This window comes from Schistocerca nitens, chromosome 2 (genome assembly GCF_023898315.1).
Source record: "Schistocerca nitens isolate TAMUIC-IGC-003100 chromosome 2, iqSchNite1.1, whole genome shotgun sequence".
Classification (NCBI taxonomy): domain Eukaryota; kingdom Metazoa; phylum Arthropoda; class Insecta; order Orthoptera; family Acrididae; genus Schistocerca; species Schistocerca nitens.
In genome coordinates this window covers 438,925,603-438,933,506 of record NC_064615.1, presented here as the reverse complement: position 1 = coordinate 438,933,506, position 7,904 = coordinate 438,925,603, and the positions used below count along the sequence as shown (strand labels likewise).

The 7,904-nt window shown below is 49.1% G+C and overlaps 1 non-coding gene across 1 annotated transcript; it reads left to right on the top strand.

The window, feature by feature from the left end:
* The first annotated feature begins 1,216 nt into the window (after window positions 1-1,216).
* Window positions 1,217-1,291, top strand: Trnat-ugu (transfer RNA threonine (anticodon UGU)). The gene has a single exon. It is a non-coding gene; the product is annotated as a tRNA-Thr (tRNA).
* Window positions 1,292-7,904: the final 6,613 nt, after the last annotated feature.

The window sequence follows — 7,904 nt, the reverse complement described above, 5'->3', positions numbered from 1 at the left end:
GCAGTTCGCTGCGAGACGAGCAGCAAGGGAGTAAATAATGTTCTGGAAGGCACCAGGATGGTAGTGGAGCCATGCCGACTCCATTGCCGTGGCGGCCTGCGCTAGGTTTCTCCGTTAAGGATCCGTGGGGCGAACAGCTCGAGCGAGGCGGTAAAACAGATTCTCGGTTTGGATTTAATCACAGGGGCTTGTTGGCCGGGTGAGAACGCTACACCTTGGTGCTATTCAGACCACGCGTGTGCACTGAGAGCTGTGTGACATGTCGCATCGTCCTTCGGGAGATGCCTTCGTGCCGAGGAAAAACAAACTGCATGTAGGGGCCGACATGGTCCCCGAGGATAGATGCACAGTTGCGCTGATCCATTGTTCCTTACGCAATAACGAGATCGCCCAGGGAATGAGACGAAAATATTCCCCATACCGTAACGCTCACTCTTGCTTGCTTTCAGACGTTCGACGCAGTGCAGGCCCACGGAAACCTGTCCCATGGAGCATAAAATTTGGTTCATCTGAAAAGGCCACCTGTCGTCCAGCTGCGGCACTGAAATGCTAGTTCTGGCCTTTGTCGCCGATGAACTGTAGTTATCATCGATGTATGAACCAGGCGCCATCTGCGGAGGCTCATATGCAGCAACATTCGCTGACCGGTCGTTGAGGAGACACTAATGGTGATTAAAATTCTTCTGGGTATTATGCCGCGTCATTGCTAAAAACTAACAACAATAATGTAGTGTTGTGGACATGTTGGGAATGTGGATCTCACGGGGAGCGTGCAAGGGATAAGTCCCTGCAGACGCACTATCCTCTGTGCCCTCGGTGGCTCAGATGGATAGAGCGTCTGCCATGTAAGCAGGAGATCCCGGGTTCGGGTCCCGGTCGGGGCACACATTTTCAACATGTCCCCAACGAAGTGTATCAACGCCTACTTGCAGCTAGGGTGTTCATTTAATTATCATTTCTATTCTAGCAAAGCTGCATGGTCATATATAGTTAAAATAAAATATGGGTTCCCGGCCTTTGACCTTCTTGTGTGCGAACGCACACGCTATGCCCGAACTCGTACGGGACTTGGTAGATTAATCTGCCACGAGTAATGAGTATGATGGGCAAACATCTAATAGGCGCACTACGAATGTAGTGTTGTGGACATGTTGGGAATGTGGATCTCACGGGGAGCGTGCAAGGGATAAGTCCCTGCAGACGCACTATCCTCTGTGCCCTCGGTGGCTCAGATGGATAGAGCGTCTGCCATGTAAGCAGGAGATCCCGGGTTCGAGTCCCGGTCGGGGCACACATTTTCAACATGTCCCCAACGAAGTGTATCAACGCCTACTTGCAGCTAGGGTGTTCATTTAATTATCATTTCTATCCAACAATAATAAACTAAAACCGACGTTTCGGCCGAATTGCAACGGCCTTTCTCGGCTATGCTAGTGCTGTCATCTATCGTCTGTGAATAGTTACTGCACGTTGACATCGAACATGGTGATTGTTGTTGTTGTGGTCATCAGTCCTGAGACTGGTTTGATGCCGCGTCATTGCTAAAAACTAACAACAATAATAAACTAAAACCGGGCACATGCCCTGAGGAAGGCCGTTGCAATTCGGCCGAAACGTCGGTTTTAGTTTATTATTGTTGTTAGTTTTTAGCAATGACGCGGCATAATACCCAGAAGAATTTTAATCACTATGACACCGGCCGCGGAGGCCTATATCTTATATCAGAGACACTAATGATTCATAACGGCTGTCAGTTCCTCAACAGTTGCACGTCTATTCGCCGATACACAGCTCCGCGGCCGTCGTTGATTCCTGTCATTTATGACCAACGTTGCATTACAGTTGCCTTGACGCCAGGTTTGGATAACGCCATTTTGCCGTTGACGGTATACTTTAACCATGGCGGCAAACGAATTGTTTAGAAACTTAGAATTTTCGGGAATACTTCCATCCTCAGCCCGAAAGCCACTGATCATGCCCTTTTGGACATCAGATAAATCGCCTCGTTTCCGCATTATGACAACGACTGCACTGTTTTTCAGTTTTTCGCGTGCCCCTGCTAATGCTGTCATGTGTCGTCTGTGAATAGTTACTGCACGTTGACATTGAACATAGGTGGTTGTTGTTGTTATGGTCATCAGTCCTGAGACTGGTTTGATGCTGCTCTCCATACTACTCTATCCTGTGCAAGCTTCATCATATCTCAGTACCTACTGCAACCTACATCCTTCTGAATCTGCTTAGTGTATTCATCTCTTTGTCTCCCTCTACGATTTTTACCCTCCACGCTGCCTTCCAATGCTAAATTTGTGCTCCCTTGATGCCTCAGAAGATGCCCTACCAACCGGTCCCTTCTTAAAGATGTGCCAAAAACTCCTCTTCGCCGGCCGCTGGTGGCCGAGCGGTTCTGGCGCTACAGTCTGGAACCGCGCGACCGCTACGGTCGCTGGTTCGAATCCTGCCTCGGGCATGGATGTGTGTGTTGTCCTTAGGTTGGTTAGGTTTAAGTAGTTCTAAGTTCTAGGGGACTTATGACCTCAGCAGTTGAGTCCCATAGTGCTCAGAGCCATTTGAACCAAACTCCTCTTCTCCCCAGTTCTATTCAATACCTCCTCATTAGTTATGTGATCTACCCATCTAATCTACAGCATTCTTCTGTAGCACCACATTTTCAAAACTTTTATTCTCTTCTTGTCCAAACTATTTATCGTCCATGTTTCACTTCCATACATGGCTACACTCCACACAAATTCTATCAGAAACGACTTCCGGACACTTAAATCTATACTTGATGTTAACAAATTTCTCTTCTTCAGAAACAATTTCCTTGCCATTGCCAGTCTACATTTTATATCCCCTCTACTTCGACCATCATCAGTTATTTTACTCCCTAAATAGCAAAACTCCTTTACTACTTTAAGTGTCTCATTTCCTAATCTAATCCCCTCAGCATCACCCGACTTAATTCGACTACATTCCATTATCATCGTTTTGCTTTTGTTGACGTCCATCTTATAACCTCCTTTCAAGATAATGTCCATTCCGTTCAACTGCTCTTTCAAGTCCTTTGTTGTCTCTGACAGAATTACAATGTCTACGGCGAACCTCAAAGTTTTATTTCTTCTCCATGGATTTTGATACCTACTCCGAATTTTTCTTTTGTTTGATTTACTGCTTGCTCAATATACAGATTGAATAACATGGGGGAGAGGCTACAACCCTGTCTCACTCCCTTCCTAACCACTGCTTCCCTTTGATGCCCCTCGACTCTTATAACTGGCATCTGGTTTCTGTACAGATTGTAAATAGGTGGTGTTCACATTAATATGATGGGCCGTGCATAAGAGTCCCGGTACTGGTGAGAGTTAATGGTGTGCGATTTCCCAAATACGAATGGCGTTAGAAGAGGAGCAGTGACAGGTGAGTGCTAGAGATAGAAACAGGGATAGATAGGTAGGCAGATGGAGAGAGAGAGAGAGAGTGAGCGAGAGAGAGAGAGAAAGTGTGAGTAACATTTGGCGAATCAGAATGCTTTCCATTACAGTGTGAGAGCAGGTATTGAACTGCAGTTTTACTAAATTTTTCCCCGGCTCTACACAGCCTTCAGGAGCTGTTTCATGAGAGAAGGAAATCCTTACGCAGCGAAAGGACAGTGCTTTTCAGCTTCTTCATGGCGAGAACTGAATATGGAACACAGGGCATAACCGTGACGGTTAGCACCCCCTACGGCACACTGGGTACTGATTATGGGGATAAAGTCGCACGTAACACTCGAGCATCGATCGCGGCGGGTGGCGGCCGCACGACCAGACCGCGGCCGTCAGCGCCGGCCGGAGCCGTTTCGATGGCTGCCCGTGGCGAGGGCTGCGCCGCGGATTTATCTTTATGTGCCACGCGCAGGCCATCAGGAGGCGCCCGAGTGCCGCCCCGCAGCGTCTGGGTCGACGCGCGCCCTGGCTGTAGCCGCGCAAATCCTGAAGCAAGGCGGGAGAGACCCTCATAAGAGCACGGGGAGCCAGTGGCGGAAGTGCCAAAGACCGTACACTCACATTGCCACCGGCCATTTCTTTTAAAGACTATGGAAATTGCTTCCTTAAGTCTTAGAACGTGTGTGCCCCAAGATAGGTTGTCGGCGAACCAGTGGAAATTTGCTGCATGTTATTGGTATGTACTATGTCTCAAATTGCTCTGAGCAAGTAGGAGGATCTATGTGATATCACGCGAGTCTCGCGAATTAGCATATAATATACGTCTCATCACAAATACAATCGAGATACTCTTCTGAAAATACGCTGGCGGAGAAAAAAAAATCGCAACATCATGAAATAATTAATGCAGAGTAATGAAATTTCGGGAATTTGTCTACATAAAATATTTAAGTGATTAAAATTGCAAGATCAAGGATAATGTAAGCGCGAGATAAGCCATTGCAAACGTGAAATACTGGTACATCAATAACCGATGTAACCGATAGAATATTGAATGCAGGCATGCAAATATGCATGCATTGTGTTGAACAGATAGCATTGTCAAACTGCCTATTGGCTTCTGTCTCGGGTTCTTCGGCCGACGTTCATCTAATGATTTTTCTGACGTTTCGCCAGCACGAGTGGCTGGCATTGTCAAAGCTTCACCCTCCATTGCCGGTGGTGAACTGGAGCCGAGCTCGCGGGCGCAGGCTATATGTACCTGGCGCGCCAACGTCCGAGGGCTTCTCCGCGGTCATTTCCGGTGCGGTTCTCCTCTTGCTACCTGCGACGGTCGTTCGCTGCAGTACGGGAAGCCAGGATCCGTTGACCTTAAGGCTTTCCTCTTTCTTGTTCAAACTGTTCGCGTGTTTTTGTATTTCTACAGCTTCTCTGAACAAGCGCGTGTGATAGTGCTTCTCTACAGCCAGAACTTCCGTGTCGGCGAATTTTATTACGTGGTCGGTCTCATTCAGTGCGTGCTCTGCCACGGCCGATTTCTCCACCTGCCCCAACCTGCAATGTCGCTTATGCTCTTTGATCCTGGTGTTAATGGATCGTCCAGTCATTCCGACATAAACTTTTCCGCATGTGCATGGTATGCGGTATATTCCCGACATTGCAAGTGGGTCTCTTTTCTCCTTCGCCGATCTAAGACACTCTTTGATCTTCCTTGTCGGTTTGAAAATCGTCTTTACGCCATGTTTGCGCAATATACGGCCGATTCTGTCCGTCACTCTGGGAATGTATGGCAGAAAGGCCGTACCCGACAATTCTTTTTCCGGTTCCTTACTTCGCCGAGGGTTGGGCTCTGTTACACTTCTAATATAATTTGTGGAGTAACCATTGCTCCTCAGGACAGTTTCCAGGTGTTGCATTTCTCGTTTGAGGTGTTGCGGCTCACATATTCGTCCTGCTCTCGTTACGAGCGTACTAATGATGCCTCTTTTCTGTCTCGGGTGGTGGTTTGACAGTTTGTGCAGGTATCGGTCCGTGTGTGTCGGTTTTCGATACACGCTGTGTCCCAGATCTTCGCCGTCCCTTGTGACCAGAACATCTAGAAATGGCAGTTTCTTGTCCTTTTCTACTTCCATGGTAAATGTTATGTTGGCATGGAGGCTGTTCAAGTGTCTTAGGAAGTCACTGAGCTGTTCTTCACCATGGCTCCACACCACGAAAGTATCATCGACGTACCTGTACCACACCTTAGGTTTGCAAGTCGCCGAGTCCAGTGCCTGTGCTTCGAATTGTTCCATGAAGAAGTTGGCCACCACTGGACTGAGAGGACTACCCATGGCGACGCCTTCCAGCTGTTCGTAGAAATTGCCATTCCACGTGAAATAGCTCGTGGTGAGACATGCATGGAAGAGCTTTCTGATGTCCTGCGGGAAAATGGAACCGATGTGCTCCAGAGCGTCACTGAGTGGCACTTTCGTAATTAACGAAACAACATCAAAGCTGACCAAGATGTCGTTTCGTGCAAGTTTCAGTTTCTTCAGCTTCTCAATGAAATGTCCTGAGTCCTTAATGTATGTGTCGGTCTAGATGTGCTGGTCACAAGGGACGGCGAAACCCTGGGACACAGCGTGTATCGAAAACCGACACACACGGACCGATACCTGCACAAACTGTCAAACCACCACCCGAGACAGAAAAGAGGCATCATTAGTACGCTCGTAACGAGAGCAGGACGAATATGTGAGCCGCAACACCTCAAACGAGAAATGCAACACCTGGAAACTGTCCTGAGGAGCAATGGTTACTCCACAAATTATATTAGAAGTGTAACAGAGCCCAACCCTCGGCGAAGTAAGGAACCGGAAAAAGAATTGTCGGGTACGGCCTTTCTGCCATACATTCCCAGAGTGACGGACAGAATCGGCCGTATATTGCGCAAACATGGCGTAAAGACGATTTTCAAACCGACAAGGAAGATCAAAGAGTGTCTTAGATCGGCGAAGGAGAAAAGAGACCCACTTGCAATGTCGGGAATATACCGCATACCATGCACATGCGGAAAAGTTTATGTCGGAATGACTGGACGATCCATTAACACCAGGATCAAAGAGCATAAGCGACATTGCAGGTTGGGGCAGGTGGAGAAATCGGCCGTGGCAGAGCACGCACTGAATGAGACCGACCACGTAATAAAATTCGCCGACACGGAAGTTCTGGCTGTAGAGAAGCACTATCACACGCGCTTGTTCAGAGAAGCTGTAGAAATACAAAAACACGCGAACAGTTTGAACAAGAAAGAGGAAAGCCTTAAGGTCAACGGATCCTGGCTTCCCGTACTGCAGCGAACGACCGTCGCAGGTAGCAAGAGGAGAACCGCACCGGAAATGACCGCGGAGAAGCCCTCGGACGTTGGCGCGCCAGGTACATATAGCCTGCGCCCGCGAGCTCGGCTCCAGTTCACCACCGGCAATGGAGGGTGAAGCTTTGACAATGCCAGCCACTCGTGCTGGCGAAACGTCAGAAAAATCATTAGATGAACGTCGGCCGAAGAACCCGAGACAGAAGCCAATAGGCAGTTTGTCAACAAGTGGCCACGAAAGCCTCAACAATTTTGTAGAAAGCATTGTATTGTATGTTAATCGGGGACCTAGAAACGACGGAGAGGCTCCATCCCTGCCCTCAGCCGCAGTGGTCCGCAACCCCATGACGACTACCGCAGTCCACTTCACCCCTCTGCCACCCCACACCGAACCCAGGGTTATTGTGCGGTTCGGCCCCCGGTTGACCCCCCCAGGGACCGTCTCACAGCAGACGAGTGTAACCCCTATGTTTGCGTGGTAGAGTAATGGTGGTGTACGCGTACGTGGAGAACTTGTTTGCGCAGCAATCGCCGACATAGTGGAACTGAGGCGGAATAAGGGGAACCAGCCCGCATTCGCCGAGGCAAATGGAAAACCGCCTAAAAACCATCCACAGACTGGCCGGTTCACCGGACCTTAACACAAATCCACCGGGCGGATTCGTGCCGGGGACCAGGCGCTACTTCCCGCCCGGAAAGCCGAGCGTTAGTCCGCACGGCCAACCGGGCGGGCATGTTGTACAGATACCAGATGTCAGTCTGTGGGACAGAGTTCGATGCCTGTTGCACTTGGTCGGTCAATAGAGAAACGCTTAATGGTGGTTGCGGATGACGCTTGAGTTGCCGCCCGATGACGGCGCATACGTGCTTGACGGGAGACAGGTCTGGTGATCGAACAGGTCAAGGCAACATATCGACACTCTGCTCAGCATGTTGGGTTACAACAGCGGTATGTGGGCAAGCATTATCAAAAAGGAAAATACCCCCTGGATTGCAGTTCACGGATGGCAGCCCAATAGGTCGGATCATCAGAATGATGTATAAGTTTCCAGTCAAGATACGTGGGATAACCTAGCACGCTGACAGACTGCTTGCAGGCCCTCAACTCGCCTCCTTCTAGC